At 37.9% G+C, this 19,838-nt stretch overlaps 1 protein-coding gene and 1 long non-coding RNA gene across 4 annotated transcripts in view; one reads left to right on the plus strand and one right to left on the minus strand.

Moving 5' to 3' along the window:
- LOC106662463 (integrin alpha-PS2) overlaps positions 1-19,838 on the minus strand; it is a 198,029-nt gene that overhangs the window by 131,155 nt on the left and 47,036 nt on the right. The window lies entirely within an intron of this gene.
- LOC112126875 overlaps positions 5,643-19,838 on the plus strand; it is a 28,358-nt gene continuing 14,162 nt past the window's right edge. The window contains exons 1-2 of the long non-coding RNA XR_002910276.1: positions 5,643-5,951; positions 14,377-14,626. This is a non-coding gene — a long non-coding RNA (uncharacterized LOC112126875). The remainder of the gene's footprint in view (positions 5,952-14,376; positions 14,627-19,838) is intronic.

Genomic DNA, 19,838 nt, shown 5'->3' on the forward strand with positions numbered 1-19,838 from the left:
GATTAAAGCAGTAAAGTACCATGCCGATATTTATTTAATGAAGTTTATTGAATTTAATTATATATGTGGTTTGTAGACTATCTTAAATAACCTACGATAATACATAACATACTTTCAAGAGAAAATAATTGTTACCAAGACCACTACTGATGATAATTATTCATTAATTTTATAGATTTAATTAAATAATAAAAAATACATAAATGATTACTATCGTCTTTATAGGTTTTGATTATTTTTAAAAGTGATAACTGAAATATTTCCAACAAATTGGCTAGCTCTCCATCACAGACCGGGCCAATGACAAGAAAAGAAGCCCAGAAAAACTCATACAGACTCCAGAAACAAATAATTTGGTATGGGGAATAAATATTTTGGGCAAGCGTCAAATAAAAAATAAAATGAACCCCACTATTGCCCTGAGACGTTTTAAAAAAAGTGCGTTATAAATACTAAAACAATAAAATCAGGTAAAACCTTTAAAAAACTTCACAAAGCAAACATTTTTGTTATTTGGGAAAAATGGTCAAGTTTTTAAAGAAAATGGCCAAATTGGTCAAAACATCAGTCAATCAAGCCTTCCAGAACTAATATTATGAATTGATTAATTCAAATATGAAAATAATGTTTTCAAAATCCTGATGAAGGTGAACTATTATGCGAAACCTTTATCTATCTTTTTCTTTCAAATTGGCCTTATTCTCCAGGTTTTAATTGACAATTAAAATATCGAAGGCTGATATCAACTCCTATTTAAATTAAATATTGTTAATGTCTGGTAATTAAAGTTTGCCTCTTTTTAGTAAAACTAATTGGAGCTGGATTAATGAAATATTAACGTACAACGAGCAGAACAGTTATGCTATAAACTAGGTTTTCCTTTAATTGTTTTTCGCGTTTGACGACATGTTTTCTTATTAAAATCAAGCTAATTACTTTTTGAATTATATGGTGTGTAAATTTAACGCGGATTTATACCCGGGTCGGCGTAATTTACAAAGAAGAGGGTCTAAGTTATGCAATTCCTTCGAGGCTAACATATTAAGAGGACCTTCGTCCTAATTCCTTCAATTAATGGCGAATAACTCCAACTCGACTTGTCAAACTGTAGAAATTCGAGTGTTAAAGAAACGACAGATGAATTTTTTTAAAATGAGATAGTTTAGAACAGTTAGTTTAGATGACTACGAAGTTCCTGTTTCGTGGATTTTCAACCATCCCACTGTTCAGATTCGACTCTGACGAAGCCAAACAAGTATCACACATTGATTTAGATCGCCCGTTTGGAAACGGTTTAAATGCGGTCAGTTTTATTTTAGGAATGAAACGTACCAGAACACTTCTCCGGATAGGCGAAACTTACGAAACACGTAACCAGAATCGCGCTGGAGCCTGTCCTTCTCTCTCACTCTCTCTTTCTCTCTCTCTCTCTCTCTCTCTCTCACTCTCTCTCCTTCTCTCTCTTTTTTCTTAATGGACATCAGTTGATTTTGACCTTAAATATTGCAGGCTTAATTGACGGTTGTTCGTACGTACAATCATTCATTTTAGCATACATTAATTTATTTATTTCATTTAAAAAAAAGTGTATAATAAATTGAATATATATATTCTATATATAATACATATACATACATATATAATATATACATACATATTGGTATAATTGGTACATCCATTTTACGTTTACACATTTTTCCTTATTTTTTTCATGTTGCCACTTTCTATACTCTTCTTTATATTAAGCTAAATCTCTCTCTCTCTCCCCCTATCTCTCTCTCTCTCTCTCTCTCTCTCTCTCTCTATCTATCTATCTATCTCTCTCTCTCTCTCTCTCTCTCTCTCTCTTGTTTCTATCTTTTTTTCTCTCCCTCATCTTTCTCTTATTCTCTTTATCTATCATACTTTTTACCCCTTCCTTCCTCTCTTTCTTTTTTTCTCCTTCTTACTCACATTTCCCTTCTCCGTATCTTGTTTCTATCTACTTTTTTCTCCCTGTCTCATCTCTCTCTTATTCTCTCCATCTATCTTACCTTCTTCTCCTCCTTCCCTCTCTTTCTATTTTCTCTCTCTCTCTCTCTCTCTCTCTCTCTCTCTCTCTCTCTCCCTCCTTCTTACTCACATTTTCCTTCTCGGTATCTTGTTCCTATCCACTTTTTTCTCCCGTCTCTTTTCTATCTTATTCTCTCCATCCTTTTCTCTTTCACTCACTCGCTCTCTCTCTCTCTCTCACTCTCTCTCTCTCTCTCTCTCTCTCTCTCTTTCTCTCAGTCCACATTTGTTATCTGCTTGTGAGTTTGTCCCGAGGAGACGGTTCGCTTTCTTGAATGTCCGATTGTTTATTTTATTTATCAACGAACTTTATCACTTTTCTGGATCCGTATATTGTCGCTGGTTTACGCGGTTTACTTCTTCTACTTGTTCGGAGTCTGAAAGACTTAAATATGTACCACATAGGTTCTTCTTTAAAATAAACTGTTATAAAATATTAATGACTGACGACCACTGTTTTAACCATTGCGTTAACCATAACGTTGAGGAAGGATTAAAATAAATCCTAAACGTTGTGGATAAAAGCTGGTTGTGGTTTTTTTGAGATGTCCTATTATCCCACGTTCAAGAAGGAAAAATCGTAAGTTTAGAAAAACATTTTCTTTATCGTGCCAACGTTTCGATCTTTATTGTGATCATCTTCAGGACCTGGGATTTATAAACGTTGTTTAAATTGTACAAATACATGTAGGATGTGGAAAAATGTATTTGTTAAATGTAAACCATGTTTAAAAATCCTAGGCCCTGAAGATGATCTCAATAAAGATCGAAACGTTGGCACAATAAAGAACATGTTTTTTCTAAAACCTTCGTCACGCCAGACCGCATCACACGATCTACGAATAATCGTCGACTAACCACTAATCCACACACACACACACACACACACACACACACACACACACACACACACACACACACACACACACACACACACACACACACACACACACACACAGTAATAAAAATGAAATAAACAGAAAATAATTGGTACGCCCATTTTAACGTTTACCCATTCGCTCTTATTTTTGTCATGTTTTGTTTATGTCTGTCATGTCACTTTCTGTATTCTTCTTTATGTTTTGTTAAATCTCTATCTTTCTCTTCCTCTCACTCTCTCTCTCTCTCTCTCTCTCTCTCTCTCTCTCTCTCTCTCTCTCTCTCTCTTTCTCCCCCTCCCCCTCCCCCTTGTCTCTCTCTCTCTCTCTCTCTCTCTCCCACTCTCTCTCTCACCAACAATTTATGTTCACTTGTTAAACATGTTAAATTTTTTTTCTTTATGGACATCAGTATATTTGGGCCCTAAGTATTGCAGGCTTAATTGACAGTTGTTCATTAATCAACCTGGGCAGATTTTAATCATATTTGAAAGACAATTTTTCATCTGCTTCAATATGTAAATTTTCATTTTCAAGATTCTTGATTTTAGATTATCAGCTTTGTAAACTTGATATGCTCATTATGGTACAAATGAGCCAATAGAAAATGAAACATTGGAAAGGAAATGATGGTTTTTATCGTCTCGGAAAGAGTCGTCGGTATCTGATTGATTGTCTGTTTTAATTTCAAAACATGTCCTCCCTTGCGAGAGAGGCGTCACCGATAGCCACAGGTCGGGGACATTGTTAGGCGGCCCATTGCGTATTCAGCAGCACGCCTTCTATACACAGTCAATGGAACAGTCAAATCTCCCTGCCAAATTGGTACTTGGCCAACATTTGAGTATTCGTATTGGATAATTGTCTGAACGATCGGTTCGTCAACTATTTGTTCTGACCCGGAGGGGGGTCAATCAACCCGTTAGCATGATTTTATTGATATCTTTACGATGGGGGGGCTTTTAACACTTCTCGGGGCTCGAAGTGGCAACGGGCGCCCAATTACCTTGGCACCGTCGAGAACCATACCGGTCAATAGGTTTATGCCCATTTAAATTTCCCGAGTCACTTTAACTTGAGTGCTTACCGTGATTCAAGCAAGATTATCGCCTCTGAGGAACCTGAAGTAACACGCGCATATTTCCCTTGAAATTTCCAAGTAAATATTATTCAAATAATATAACAAAAACAATGTTATAACGGTTTAATGATAAGGATCATAAACGTTTAACAAAAACTTATTTAAATTTATTTACTTTTTATTAACCGCATGTAATGTTTTGTGTTCGAATCTCGGCATTACCCTCGAAATCATTAGTAAATACTATTGTAAAAAAGGAATTGAACATTGGTCTTAATCTCTTGACTATGGTACCCTCGGGTACGACTTTCGGCTTAATACGCCGCTGCTCTACCACTTGAGCTATCGTGTCCTCGATCCACTCGGACATCAACTCCCCATCTCAACCCCACTTTATGAGTTTTCCCTCCTTTTTGCCATTTCATCCCGCTCGTGCCATTAACTTTTTTTCATAACTAAAAACCATAAATAATTGTAATGTATTAATTGGCCAAGCGGACCACGAAATTAATGAATTAAATGAAGTACACTTCACTAAAGCTCTCCGTGGCCATTTCAATTGTCGTCGAGAATCCAATCCGATTACACGACATTTGACAAATGGCAAAAAGGAGGGAAAATTTAAAAGGTTGGGTTGAGATGGGAAGTTGGTCTCCGAGAGGATCGAAGTCACGATAGCTGAAGTGGTAGAGCAGCGGCGTATCTAGCCGAAGATCGTGGGTTCGAATCCCGCTCGTGTCATTAACTTTTTTTCATCTCAACTAAAAACCTTAATTAATTGTAATGTATTAATTGGCCAAGCGGGCCACGAAATTAGTGAATTTAACGTGTAATTTAGATATAAAATAAAATCTTTTAGACAGTTGCTTAACGCCACCACGTTGGTACTAATACTTGGGACGATATCGGAAAACTCCGAACTATTCGATTTGTTAGTCAATTTAAAAAAATACTTTATTTAGATTTTATACAATACAGAAATATAAAAAAGTACAATACGACTTGAATAGCAATACGTTTGTAATGAAAATTACCTCTTAATACTGCTTATTAGTATTCATTTTATATATAAACATACATTACAAATAATTAAGGTTTTTAGTTGAGATAAAAAAGTCAGTGTCACGAGCGGGATTCGAACCCACGATCTTGGGCTTGATACGCCGCTGCTCTACCACTTGAGCTATCCTGACCTCGATCCACTCGGACACCAACTTCCCATCTCAACCCCACCTTTTGAGTTTTCCCTCCTTTTTGCCATTTTTCAAATGTCGTGTAATCGGATTGGATTCTCGACGACTAATGAAATGGCCACGGAGAGCTTTAGTTAAGTATACTTCATTTTAAATCATTAAATTCACTAATTTCGTGGTCCGCTTGACCAATTAATATCTTTCAATTAATTAAGGTTTTTAGTTGAGTCCGAGTGGATCGAGGTCACGATAGCTCAAGTGGTAGAGCAGCGGCGTATCGAGCCGAAGATCATGGGTTCAAATCCCGCTCGTGCCATTGATTTTTTATCTCAACTAAAAACCTTAATTAATTGTAATGTATTAATTGGTCAAGCGGACCACGAAATTAGTGAATAATCATACATTATACATTTTCATTTTTTTTGTTTGTTTATTTATTTGAAAAGTTCTCACCAATTGAACTCCTGAATCAGTTGGTACCTATTTGCAAGGCTTTACTATTTCCTTTATCCTTATTTTTTTCCAGGTCTGGACGTATTCAACTTGGGAACGGCTAGGAATACTCAGACGCAGAAGGCGATATTCTGACAAAATCGATCACACAGCCACAAAGTGAAAAACGTCTTCCTTTAGTTTTGAGTTGCATAAGGAGCATTAATTAGCATTAGATTTACAGGGTACAAAATCGAGGTATACTTGCTCGCAACGCATTTTTAAGAACCATCGCATCTCGCAGAGACTTAAAAGGTTTGTTTGCTCACTTAATGGATTGAAGAGACAAGATGAATGGTCCAAATCTCTTATAAAGGAGGAAACGAGTGGATAATGAGGCTTTCCATAGGATTTCTCTAATTCTGGTTAGAAGGATTTCAGATAATCCTGGCCAGTCATTTATTTTTCGTTCGTAAACGTTAAAGGACAACCGTATTCATGTGCCAACTTGTTCCATTTGGAAAACCAATAACAATTCGTGTTCATCAGGCAGTAGCTGTAATTTTGGGTAGAGGCGAAGATTCCATGGGCATCTGTTTGTAAACAAATGATAAGTTGAGTTTCAAGGTAAAAATAAATAACAGGTCAAACCTAGTCTCTAACAACAATATATGTGAAGGTGTAGGGTCCGGAAGAGAGCAGAGCTTTGAATCTTTTCTATCACCTCGTATCTTTGGAACCCCACATCTGACAAGCAGATAAGATGGACCGACAGACGCTGTTACAAACTTTGAACTTTGCTGAAAGCTGTACAGTCCTGGGTGAACATATCATTCCAAACTCTATTTACTGCAAGCTTAGCAAGTCAATTTAAACTGATGCCAAATTGTCTGTCTGTTTAGACGCTGTGATGAACCTGTAGTTACGCGTTTCCAATAATTTTGGTCGACCTTGGTAAGATTTACAGGCCTGAAACGTGTATGGCCAAGGTACACCATATTGATCTGAAAAAGCCCAAATACTGCACGCTGCTTAATTGTTAATTTTTTCTTTGAACACGGATAGTAGGCCATGGATCAAAACAAGCAACGACCTGAAGGAACAAAGTATGCAGTGTAGAACAGCTCCAACACAAAAACCATATACGACACAACACACGTCCAGTTGTGAAGTTGCGTTATGTTCATTATATTCTTGCTAGACTGGACCTACTGAAGTAGTTATTACTCAAAGTAGCCGAGGAAAGCACAGTTAAAATACCCAGTTTATTAAACAAACGACTTTACGTTTCGAAACTTCGGAACCAACTGATTTAGTTAAGCTTAATAATTAAGCACTACTGCATCACAAAACATTAATCCCCAGTCCTCTACTTGAGACGCCCTTTAGTTGCATTTAACTAACTTTATCTCTTAAACACTACACCTTCCTTAAATATGTCTTTCGACACTCGTAGTATTGATAATACTTTTTATCTGAGCCCTTTTTCCTTTCCAACGTATCTGAGATGCTACACCTCCTTTAAGAATGGCACCATCTTTTGGTACACAGATGTATCTAGCACACAAAAAGGTACAGGGGCAGGAGTATTCGGTCCTGGAACCAAATCATTACCCATGGGAAAATACACCATTATATTCCAAGCGGAGATTCACGCAATCGAAAGATGTACTCAACTCAACTTCACTAACGAGTACAAATCGAGAACATAGATATCATGTGAGATAGCCATCCATAGCAGCCATCAAAGCACTAAGCTCAAATATCATTAGTTCAAAGATGGTGTTGAACTGCAAGACCAAATTAAACATATTAGGTACGAAGGACAAAATCAGCCTCTGCTGGATACCAGGACACAACGAGAGAGGGGGCCTGCTTGCAAGGAAAGGAGCTGCTACACCGCTGATAGGACCCCGAACCCTTCTGTGGCATAGGAACCCCACTATCAATGAGTATCTCAGACAGAAGGACAAAAAGAAAATGAAGGAACAATGGAATTCACCCATTGGGCACAAACAATCCATAAACCTCTTAACAAACTTTGGAAGGAACGAGATAATTAAAGGAAACAGGAAAAAACTGGGAATCCTAACAGGATTCTTAACAGGACACTGCGAACTAAATGGACATCAGAAGAAGGTTGGCATAACCCAACACGCCACTTGGAGATTTTGCAAAGAGGCAGAGGAGACACCAACATATCTATTAACAAACTGCGGTGCTACACTTGTCCGAAGGAGGAAGTGCTTTGGGATGTACAATGTGACCTTAGAAGAGATTCAACCATTGAAACTGGATCTATTGATCAACTTCCTTGATGAAATAGGACTCGCCGGTGTGCTTTAGGCAGAGAACGGGGGATACAATAACTCTTAAAGGGCGCAGTATATTACACTTATTATATCTACATCTACACCTGTGATGCTAAATTGTTCATGCCAAGGATCCCTTTTCTAATTTGATTAACTATTAGCTAGTCTTATATTTAACGATTGATCAAAGGTTTTCGAGGACCTGTCGAATATTTATAAACAAATTAGCTTACTAGACGTTTTACTTTTCAGACCTGTCCATAGTGTCGGATCATCGGGCATGCTTAAGGATGTGACGCGTTCTCGTTTCTGCATGTGGTCGCCTCAGGGCAAAACACGGGAAAAGAAGCTGCTTCCAAAAAGCTGTCAGCACGTAGGCGAACCCGATTTCAGAGCGAGGCTGTTTGCCCTGAATGGACGTGGAAATCTTGCACAACAGCTCCGTCGTGGGCTTGGAATCTCCGGTCGATTCGCCTTTTCACGACTGTCTTTATTCGAAGAGGATCTTTACGGGAACGGAAAATTTTTTGACACCTAGACCAAATTGGACGCGAGTGTTTTACGACACTCTTAGCGCACCTGCCGGCCGGTTCGAATATTTTTCAAAGCCCTTCATACCAATTCACACTTTTAAATCCTATGGATAAGAACAAAAACAGTTATAATTGGACGTTGTAACACGACTAAGGTCATTTCACGCCTTCACATATCAATTACACGATCATTAACATTTTTATAACCACAGTCAGCTATGAAATTCTGACTCAGAGTAAAAAAAAAAAAAGATTAAACTCTTAACAATTGATCTCTGAGACCGCACAATGCAACTTAACGTTGCAAATAATTTATAAAGTCTGAACTTGAATTACTTTTCTTTTTTAAATTACTGAGAAATTTAAAAGTACCAATAAGTCTTATTCAGATATTTTGAATTCCTTAGGAGAGTTAGAAAAAAATCGAATTCTATCATGCAATTATTATTGCTATATAATTGCCTGGTAGGCACGAATGTTATGCTAATAAGAAATGTAAAATGCTTTTGCTTGTTTCCATTTATTATTTGTCGTAACTTTTACATGCTATCTTTTTTTCTGTTCGGTTTTCCATTCAAACTATTTTGCTGAGTCCTTCTTCTTCTCATACCTATGGTTAGAAATATAATTAATTTTTTTGCACGTTTTCATGTGACGTGTCATCTCTAATTTGTCCTATTTTTTTAAAAATTTTAAACTGTTTTTCTGAGTTCTTTTGATAACCTTTGCTGCCACTTACTTTGTTCCATTATTTGTTTAGGTGCTACAACCATTATATTTTTGTGCGCGTTCATACTGAATCTCCATGAACTTTTTTATCTGATTATCCAACCTTGTAAAGAACATTGCTTAGTACCTTCCAATATATCATTTTGTTTTAAGGACATACCTTAACGACGTGTTAGTACTATTGGCTATTGAGCACTGTACCCAGGAGATCAACAAATTGGGATTTACGAAAAAAGCAGCCATCTGCTCGGACTGACCGACCACACTAAAGGCAACTGTCTCGTTGGTAGTAAAGCCCAGAGCGTTTGGGATTGCATCAAGTCTCTGTCAGATAATAGACCCACCCTGGGAGTCGTAGCCCACTATGTGTTGAACTACGGCGACGACGGGTGGTATAGTGTGGTTTGAGGCTCGAGACCCCGAAACGGCTCACCTCGAGTTCTCATCCACGGCCCTTTTCTCAATCCGGGTTCCTTCATTCTATCATGTGACCCCTCCCAACTCTTGGTTGCAAGGGGGGTGTCCGGGCGCAAAATCATGATGCAGCCCTGAGGGCGTGGCAACCTCTCTAAAGCAAAAGCTGTACTCGTGTCGGCCTCGGGTCGGCATGGGCGGCGGGTGCCTTATCAGAGGCACACGAGGGTTAGGGTACCAGATCCTGTCTGCATGGACGGGGGAGGGTTGTATGGCCATCTGTACCACGGGGTGACAAAACTGTTCCAAATCCGGCCCGAGTCACATTGGGAACGGATTCGTGGTGGCTTGTGGTGACGCCCCTGGCGGGAACTTAGACAGAGGCTGTCTTCTATTTGTGACCTTCCTGAAGCTTGCGAATGACCAGCGTTATTACTCCCGGCTTCAAGGGAGACGTTGCGACCGGACGACAGCGTGTAAGCGTTGAGGACGCGATGATTATGCTGAATAGTTCCTCGAATGCGTGAGTAAGCGGACGAAAACGGGTAGTGAATCGGTTGCTCTGACTCGAGTATGCTTTGCATTGTTGTGCGTATGACCGGCGTGGTACCCTTGGGGAAGGAAGGATCGGGCCACCTAGGCTAAGCCTATGGCGTCCCTCGAATGCGCATGGCAGGTGTAGGCTGAGCTCGATAAGAGATTTTACCGTAGGCCGTGCTCATCTAGGGTGTGATTAGCAATTCCATTTTAAATAAAACCGAGGCCGGGGCGTTCCCGGAAGTTTCTACGCTGGGGCAGCCCCAATACTCTGGGAGATAGAGACGCCTTCTCTATCTAGGGAGTACGCGGGAGAACAGGCTGATGTATTTCGGCTTGTTAGCCCTTTGCGTGCGGCATACGACCCGATGCACAATGCGCGCCCTACCATTCGGAGTGGACAAGCGGAGAGCGAGGTTGTCTTGGCCCTTAGGGGCTCTACACCAATGCTGCGGCGGTAACACCATTCCGTCATATGCAGAGGTGCGTCAGCTCTCATCTTGAGAATCAAAACGTCCGATAAGGCCGAATAGGCGGACGTTAAAGATCCTCTTGTCTTATGACGAAGAATTCTCGGGAACCTCATGCCAAATAATGGGACAGCAACAAAATTACCCTTGTTCGGGTACCAGAGTACCCAGTGCAAAGAAACAAGAGGAGTCCGATAAATTGATCAGGGGAAGTTCGATGAGGACATCTAATAGCCCTCTTGCAGCATACCAAATTCCCGAAAACATACATTGGACAATAGGACAATAAGTCCTTGGTTCAACGGGATTGTATCCCAGATCAGAAGCATGACAAATGATCATTAAAAGACCATAGCAGAAACTAACAGCAGAACTAACCTGACCTAATGATAGTAGGACTGCTGATTCGTACTGCAGACTCTAAAGACTCGGAGTAGCTGAGGCCTGTGTAGATATTGAGAGGAGAAAAAGAAACAGCGGATGTCTTCTGTATATGCGAAGGCATAAAGACTGAAATTCTTATTCCTAAGAAAGGAAAAGGAATATGAAGCATACTTTGGGATCCGGCAAAAAAAGTTAAGCAGTAGACAATAATGGAGATAGCAGAATAGACCAATATTGGTCACAAGAGAGTGACACCTGTTAACATTTAACCCTTTGGGACATATTTAATTCCTACTCACGTTTTTTTATTTCGTCTCTATATTATACTTTTTCCTACGTTTAATCCTTCCAAACAATTTTACCAGTCTTGGGTTTTTGATGTTCGTTCCGAATTTTTTTCCACATCTTATATTGACTAATTAATTTTAATGTTTTATTTAGATCAAAAATATAGGCTTTTTACTTTTTAAAAAAAGAATATTTATATAAAAAAAAGAGATGTTCACATTCATACGATCAATAGAAAGGGATAACCGTGGATGGGGGATCGATGAAAGACGAGGCCGACGTTGTTGCGCGATCGGCAAGGTCGCCTACTGGTTTCTCATAATCGGCGCCAACTGCGATTTCTGCAGGTGATAATCCGATAATCCGACTAAAATCTCTTTCCGGACCACTAAAGGGCAAGACGGGCCCGACTCCGCGGCATTCCCTTTCTACGCGTCAAAGGTCCAGACTGCCGAGAAAACGCCATGTGTCGCCCGTTGTGCAACGCGCGCTACAATGAATGTCAAACCTGCCGAAGTGGCGAGGGGAAAGCTACAAGTTTCACCGAGACCGTAAAAAGCGGCTCATTCTCCTCCTGGCCGGTTTAAAAATAACAACCTACAAAAATAGATCTGTGCCCAATTTATAATCCTTCACAAAAAGAACGCCTCCGTGGCCGTTTCGGTATCCACGCTACAATCGGATGGCATACGTGAAGTACATAATCACTCTCTATTCAAAATAATTTTCAAAGAAACTAACAAATATTGAGATACTCATCATCTAGCTTAGAGAAACGTACGATAAAGGACGGTAAAAAATAAAAGTAATAGTTTGGTCATGTCGATCAACCAGGTCCAACTATTCTTGCTGTCTTTGTCTACTATGCATTATGCCATTAACTGTTTGTTAAATTGCCTCTGATAGATAAACACAGCAACATTATGCTGGATCTGGTTGATAGAAAACGATCAGGTTATGATCGACTCAGTACGACAGGCAAATTTTTTAAGTTACAAGCTATAATTTTGTTATACTTGAGATACGCTTGTAGATCATCTCCGATCTTCGTTTTTCGTAGGATTTATCTGTCAAACTAACATTCGTTCTCTTAAATTGGATTGTTTGATTAACACAATAAAAAACATAATAAACGACATAATTACAGTTCTTAATCTTGATTGTAATTGACTATTTCTACATGGCAACATATTTTACTAACAAGAGATCACAGCATCTAATGAAATATTTCTTGGCACTATTAGGGCAAAAAGATACAAAAACTGGTCTGAGTTATCTTGCCAATGGTCCAATCTTGCAGAATCATTTTAAGTAATTTAAATATATTTTTAAACTATTATTTTATTATTTTTTGCTGTTATATATCAACCTTCTTCTCTCCCCCCTTTATCCTTTCTATTTTTTGCTATTTACTTGTCTATGCAATTATCTGTCTATTTGTCTGTTTTTCTTTTACTTCGTTATATGTCTGAATGTCTAACACTTTTTCTCGCTATTTATTTCTATATATATATTTCTCATTCACGTACTCTTCATTTATTTCTGTCTCTATCACTCTTTGGTTTTCCACATTTTTCCATCTAATTTAAGTAATTTTTTCAAATAGGTTTTTCTTCCTTTTTGTGCATGTATTTTAGGGTTATTGTATATCTGTCAGTCTGTCTGACCGTCTATCTCTATTCCTAGTTCTCTCCCTTTCTCTCTGTCTGTCTGTCTGTCTGTCTCTCTCTCTCTCTCTCTCTCTCTCTCTCTCTCTCTCTCTCTCTCTCTCTCTCTCTCTCTCTCTTTCTTTCTTTCTTTAAAAGTGGTCAGTATTTGCTTAAATTTTGCGACATTAAATAAAACCTCATTATATTCTTTTTCTCTCTCCCTCACTCTTTCGCTCATCTATCTTATTTCTCCAATCTTCTTTGCTGTGACAGTTTCTCTCCATCTTTATATATGCATGTATTTTATTCACCAACTCTCCCTTAACTTCTGTCATATCACTCTTCAATTCTTCATTTTTTTATATAATTATGTCATTTTTATACTTTTTGTCTTATCTCTCGTCTTTCTCTTGATCTCTCTCTTTTTCTCATTTTCTCCCTTTTTCTTATTTTCTCTCTCCTCTCTCTTTTCTCATTGTCTCTCTCTCTCACTCTTTCGCTCATCTATCTTTTTTCTACTATCTTCTTTGCTGTAACAGTTTCTCTCTCCATTTTTATATATGCATGTATTTTGTTCACCAACTCTCCCTTAACTTCTGTCGTATCACTCTTCGATTCTTCATTTTTTTAATATAATTATGTAATTTTTCAAAATATGTTTTTCTTCCCTTTTTATACTTTTTGTCTTATCTCTCTTCTCTTTCTCTTGATCTCTCTCTTTTTCTTATTTTCTCTCCTCCCTCTGTTCTCATTCTCTCTCTCTCTCTCTCTCTCTCTCTCTCTCTCTCTCTCTCTCTCTCTCTCTCTCACACACACACACACACACACACACACTCAGAGGTTTTTATTATTTACGGATCTGACTCTGTTTTATTTACAGGGAGCTTCTTTTTACGCGATAAAGCATTTTAGTTTTTATAATAATTCAGTCATTAAAACATCAAATTTTGTGGTACGTTTTGGAAAATGTTGCAAGAATGTTTGTAAAAAAAGTCTTGAAACCTTTTTGGCCGTAGTGCTCAATCGTAAATGATTTGTATATTTTAGTCAGACGTTCAGCACAATTAATATTTAATAGCGAATTTATGCTATAGTTAATGAGAACAGTTGATTTAATAATGAAATATATGCTCATGTCTCATTTAAAACTAATTTGTTATTGGTTTACCTTCAGTTTTTTTCTCTGATGTACTTCGTTTTGAAATACTCACTGTAACGTGGCTTTCATAATACAATAATAAATTGTTGTCGTGTATAAATCTTCTTGTAGTGTTGGCTCTGACAGTCGGTCCAAGGACTGCCATGTATCGTAGATAGAAATTTGTTTATTCTTGTTGTACTTTAAATTATTTACTTATTAAAAACATTATTGTTGTTGGTTGCAAGAGTTATATAATAATTGTAAATTCTTCTTTTTTTTCTAGCTGTAGTTGTTAGCTGTTTCGAAATCACAAATCAAATTTGGGCGAATCGTCCCTCTTTCGGGACACCCGATCCGTCTCGTAAATCCCGCTAACGCGGCTGGTAAAGGCAAGGTCTCCGAATCTTGAAAACATCGCCTGGGGTCAAAGGACATAAAGCAGCCGTACAGGAGGCGGAGGGTGTTGGCATGTCTGAATTCTTGCCACCTCGGCTGGAAATGGCCCGTATTAGTCTTCGTCGAAGAAAGCTCAGGTGAGGTCAAAGTTCAACGGATTTTTTTCCTGATCCTTGGTGACACCTTCCTTCCATGACGGCGGTCTCAGACGTCGACAAATTTCAAGGATCCATCAACAGTTTATCGCGTACGCATTCCTTTACCTAGGTGGCGTCAATTAGCCAAACGCTCGAAACAGTACTGCCTTCGAAAGTATTCGTGAAAGGAGAAACTTTTTATTTTGCCATAGACATTTAATGTTGGGTGAGGTTTTTATTTTGGTAACAATAATTGGTTTTTACAGAGACTGGTTTCAATTTTATATTGTCTAAGTATGAATGCTAAAACATATTATGAAACATTGTGGTGAGGCATTCTAGATGATGAATGAAACCGGCACCACGCCACTGAACTCACCACTGAAGGTGTTGAGAAGTGTGAAAGGCTCCTGGGAGATCAAACAGCGACGATTCGTGGACCAGAAAGGCCAAACTATAGGTTCATCAAACCCCCGGGCCTGGAATAAATCTCACGATTTAAAAAAGGTTACTACTTAAAAAAAGTGTCAATATTTCCATGAGAATTTGACACTTTAACCTCCGCACCACTAATTCGTATTTTATTTTTATAATGATATTAAGTGACAGGCAAGCAGAATGTGATGGACAAAAGGAGAAAGAGATTGGGATGGTCAAAAGAAAAACAAAGTTACACAAAAAGAAAGTAAAAGATAGGAGAAATTGTTTACGTAAAAATAAATTAATCTGCTCTTTAAAGAAATAAGGGGAATACAAAAGGAAAGAGAGTAAGAGAGGTAGAGAAAATGTTGTTAAGAGACAGGAAACAGAGGAACAGAGTATTCTGGAAAAAAGTAACAAAAAAATTAACCAGAATGAAAACTAAAGGAAGGGTGAGGATGAGAAACAGGAAGAAAGAAAGTGAGAGGTATGGAAAGATAGAGAAAAATAGAAACTGAAAAAATGAAAGAATGCGAGGTTCCAAGGCAGAAAGAGAGAGAGAGAGAGAGAGAGAGAGAGAGAGAGAGAGGGAGGGAGAGAGCAGGAAAAGAAAGTGATATATAATGGGAAAAATAGGTAGGGAGAGACAGACAAAAACATGAGCTTCAAAAAAAAGAAATAAAATCGAAATAAAGTGTTTACGTAAACATAAATTAATGTCTTTTTGATAGCGAGAAAGAAATCGAAAGAGAGAGGGAGAGAATGATACTAGTACAAAATGATAGAGAAGTTGGTTAAGAGAGGCAAACAAAAAAAGAAACAGAAAAATGAATGAATGAGAACGTTTTTGTGTGAGAGAGAGAGCAAGCGAGAAAGAGGCTAAATTGCTTGATTGATTGATGAATTTATTTAGTTACGCAAAGTTAGGTCTCTTGGACCTTACACTTAACGTGATTTTTAAAGTTTATAGAGGCAGAGAAACAGAGATATTATGATACAGAGATACATACAAAGAAAATTATGATATGAGGCCGAATGACGTATAATATACATGCAGACAGAAAGAGTGTGGGGGAATCAGAGAAAAAACTCAAATAAAAGAAGAGGAATTGTGAGATAGAAGAAATTATATAGATAGAAAATAGAAAAAAATGGATAAATTAGAAAAATGGTAAAAAAGAGTTAAGAGCGTTGGTAGGTTCGTAATGCATTACTATTGGGTTGTCCGGAAAATAATGCAGGATTTTGGTATTAAACAAAAAAAAAGAAACTAGTTACTTTAAAGCAATGTTCTTTAATCAAAATAATTTCCCATACTCTCAATACATTTCTCCCAACGTGTTGGTAACTTATTAATTCCGTCTGAGTAGAATTCAGAATTTTTAGAATTGATAAAGTCAATAAATGCATTTTCCAGTTCCGTTTGATTTTTGAATATTATGTGTTCTAAGTAGTGGTCCAGGTGTCTAAAAAAATGGTAGTCAGTAGGCGAGAGGTCCGGAGAGTAGGGTGGGTGAGGCAAAGTTTCATAGCCAAGCTCCAATAATTTTTGTGACGTTACACGTGACACATGTGGTCGAGCGTTGTCATGCAACAAAATGGGCCCTTTCCGATTGACCAAAGAGGGCTTCATTACTGCCAATTTCTGATGCATGGTATTAATTTGGTTACAGTATGATTCAGCATTGATGGTTTCGCCAGGATTTAAGAAGCTGTAGTGTATTAAACCAAATGAAGCCCACCATACCGTAACCATTACCTTTTTTTGATGAGTTGGGGGCTTTGGAAAATGTATTGGAGCTTCTCCTTTGTCGAGCCACTGTCCAGAACGTCTAGTGTTATCGTAGAGAATCCACTTTTCGTCACATGTATCAATTCTGGCCAGAAATGGGTCATTTTTGTTTCGACAAAGAAGTGATGCACAAACATCAAAGCGCTGATTTTTTTGGCGATCGTTTAATGAGTGTGGAACCCAATTTTCGAGTTTTTTCACTTTTCCAATCGCCTTGAGGTGGTCAGCGACGGTCGTTTTACTGACTTTGAGTTGCTCTGCACCCACCACTGATCGCAGAACATCATCATTAAGAGAGGAAGGCCTTCCACGACCTTCTTCATCTTCAAGGCTGAAATCTCCCTCCCGAAATTTTTTAAACCACCTTTGCACAGTGCACTCATTAACACAACCCTCGCCCCAGACTTGGTTAATGTTTCTAGCCGTTTGGGCTCCGCTTCGGCCGAGTTTAAACTCGTAAAAGAAAATCGTACGAAATTCTCGCTTTGACATTATAAGGATGACTGAATTATTTCCAAGTAGCGGAATGCTACAGAGGTAAACAAACAATATCATTTGGAAGAGGATTAATAAGTGTAATCCTGTAAACGTAAACAGAATATTTTATATAGATTTTTTTTAATGAAAACTTAAAATCCTGCATTATTTTCCGGACAACCCAATACTTCCAGTAACTGGACAAACTTCTAAAGGATCTCCAAACGTGACATCCGCCCAACAGAAAGAGATTTTGCTGGTAGGATTCTGAATTGCTGACGCAAATTTCATTAGAAAATAGTTTTATAGTTGGGTTTTAAATAAACAGTGTGGAAATATTAAAGATTTTGGGTAATCGTCCAATGTGGAAATGTTATCATGTTAAAAAACAAAACAATAAGCGTTTGTTTAAAATACTTACTCGGAGCCAGCCCATATAAGACGGCTAACTATAAAACAAGAAAGATTACAATTTGCCCAACGTTTACGACCGTTCTGACGTTTCGTCATTTCTTTTATAACCATCGGCATGCTATTTAGAAAACTAAATTAATAATAAACAAACCCTTTGTGGTACGAGTGCCGGCGGATTGTTAAAAGTCAGTGGAGAGGGCGAGGCATTTGTTCGGACAGGGTTTTCGACCCTCGGGGGTCGCTTCGTCTGACCCAGTAGCCTGTTTGACCTAGGGGTGGTATTAGCTGAATTAGCAGCACGATGGAAACAAAAGACCGTTCGCAAAGTTCATCGTTCCGGTCCCACCAAGGCTGCACCCATGGAAATAAGAGACGATAACTGAGACGGAAACGACGCCCTGGTGGAATAAACACGCGAGTTTAATGTAGCATGTATATAATTATGTAACACAAGGTGAACAGCGCCCGCACCCCGGTTGCAAATAAATCTGCTCACAATTATGACGGAGAGTGGGACCGACAGGATATCCCCTATCTACACAAGCAAGACCGATGGCGCCATTATGCTCCATCGCCGTCCTTCTTTATATAACGACGATCACACTTGCTGATGTCTTGCTGATGCGATGTCTTGAAAAATGTGAGACCAAAAAAATTAGAGGCCGTGAAAGAATCATAAATAATTTCAAAGAGATAAGGATCACTATATAAAAACGCCTTGGCAAGGCTGTATGAAAACAACTCAAACACAAAATATGGCATAACGAAAAATGAACACGCATTGAGAATTAAAACATCACTTTCTCTATTCAACTGGTTTTCAAATAAAAACCAATGTTAAATATTTAGATTTGTTTTAGGGTCTTCTTCTTTTTTTCTTTCATTTCTTGACTTTTTCTCTCCCCTTCCTTGTTTATTTATTTTCTCATTCTTTTTTTCAGGCTGATATTAATTTTTTTGCGTAAATACTTTCTCCTGTAAAGATAGATAGACAGAGGAAGAGAGGGTGAGAAAGAGAGGGAGGGGAGCGAGAGAGAATGAATAAATGAATGGATGTTTTATTTACCCACGTACAATTAAGTCTCATGGACCATGGACCAATACAATAATACCACTTAACGTGAATGAATAGAAAAAAATTTTTTTTTGTTATTGTAATACTTTTTATTAAAAAATAGATAGACAGAGATGGATAGATAGATAGATAGATAGATAGATAGAGAGAGAGAGAGTGAGATATGGATAGATAAATAGAGAGAGAGAGAGAGAGAGAGAGAGAGAGAGAGAGAGAGAGAGAAAGGGAGATAGAGATGGATAGATAGACAGAGAAAGAAAGAGAGAGGGATGGATAGATAGATAGATAGAGATAGAAAGATAGATAGACAGTGAGAAAGAGACGGAGAGAGAGTGATGGATGGATGGCTAGAGAGAGATGGATAGAAAGATGGAGAGAGAGATGGATAGATCGAGAGAAAGATGGATAGATAGACAGAGAAAGAGAGAGAGAGAGAGAGGGATGGATAGATAGAAAGATAGATAGACAGTGAGAGAGAGAGTGATGGATGGATGGATAGAGAGAGAGAGAGATGGATAGATAGATAGAGAAAGAGACAGAGAGATGTATAGATAGATACATAGAGATAGTTAGATAGATAGATGAATAGATAGAGAGAAAGAGAAAAAGAGAAAGATGGATAGAGAGAGAGATGGATAGAGAGAGTGAAAGAGAGATTTATCGAAATATAAAGAAAAGTATAGAAAGTGACAACATGAAAGAAATAAGGGAGAATGTGTAAACGTAAAAATGGATGTACCAATTATTTACTGTGTATTACTATTAAATTAATGATTGCATGTTTCAAAGAAAGAAAAGGGGAAGTGAGAAGAAGATAATAAAACACAAAAGAAAGATATGTGGAATTTATCTATTTTTGATCATAGAAACTCCTTAATAATCATATATAATCCTTAACTTAAGTAACTTGAAACATAATTTTTACTTATCCATCCCTTAAGGCTTCAATTTTCTGTAAATTCATACATTTACACCGTTCGGGAGAAATAGATAAATTTAAGTTTAAATCTGTCTATAATTCATTAATTCATTCT

The sequence above is a fragment of the Cimex lectularius genome, unplaced genomic scaffold, assembly GCF_000648675.2.
Source record: "Cimex lectularius strain Harlan isolate CLEC.00 unplaced genomic scaffold, Clec_2.1 scaffold30, whole genome shotgun sequence".
NCBI classification, from domain to species: domain Eukaryota; kingdom Metazoa; phylum Arthropoda; class Insecta; order Hemiptera; family Cimicidae; genus Cimex; species Cimex lectularius.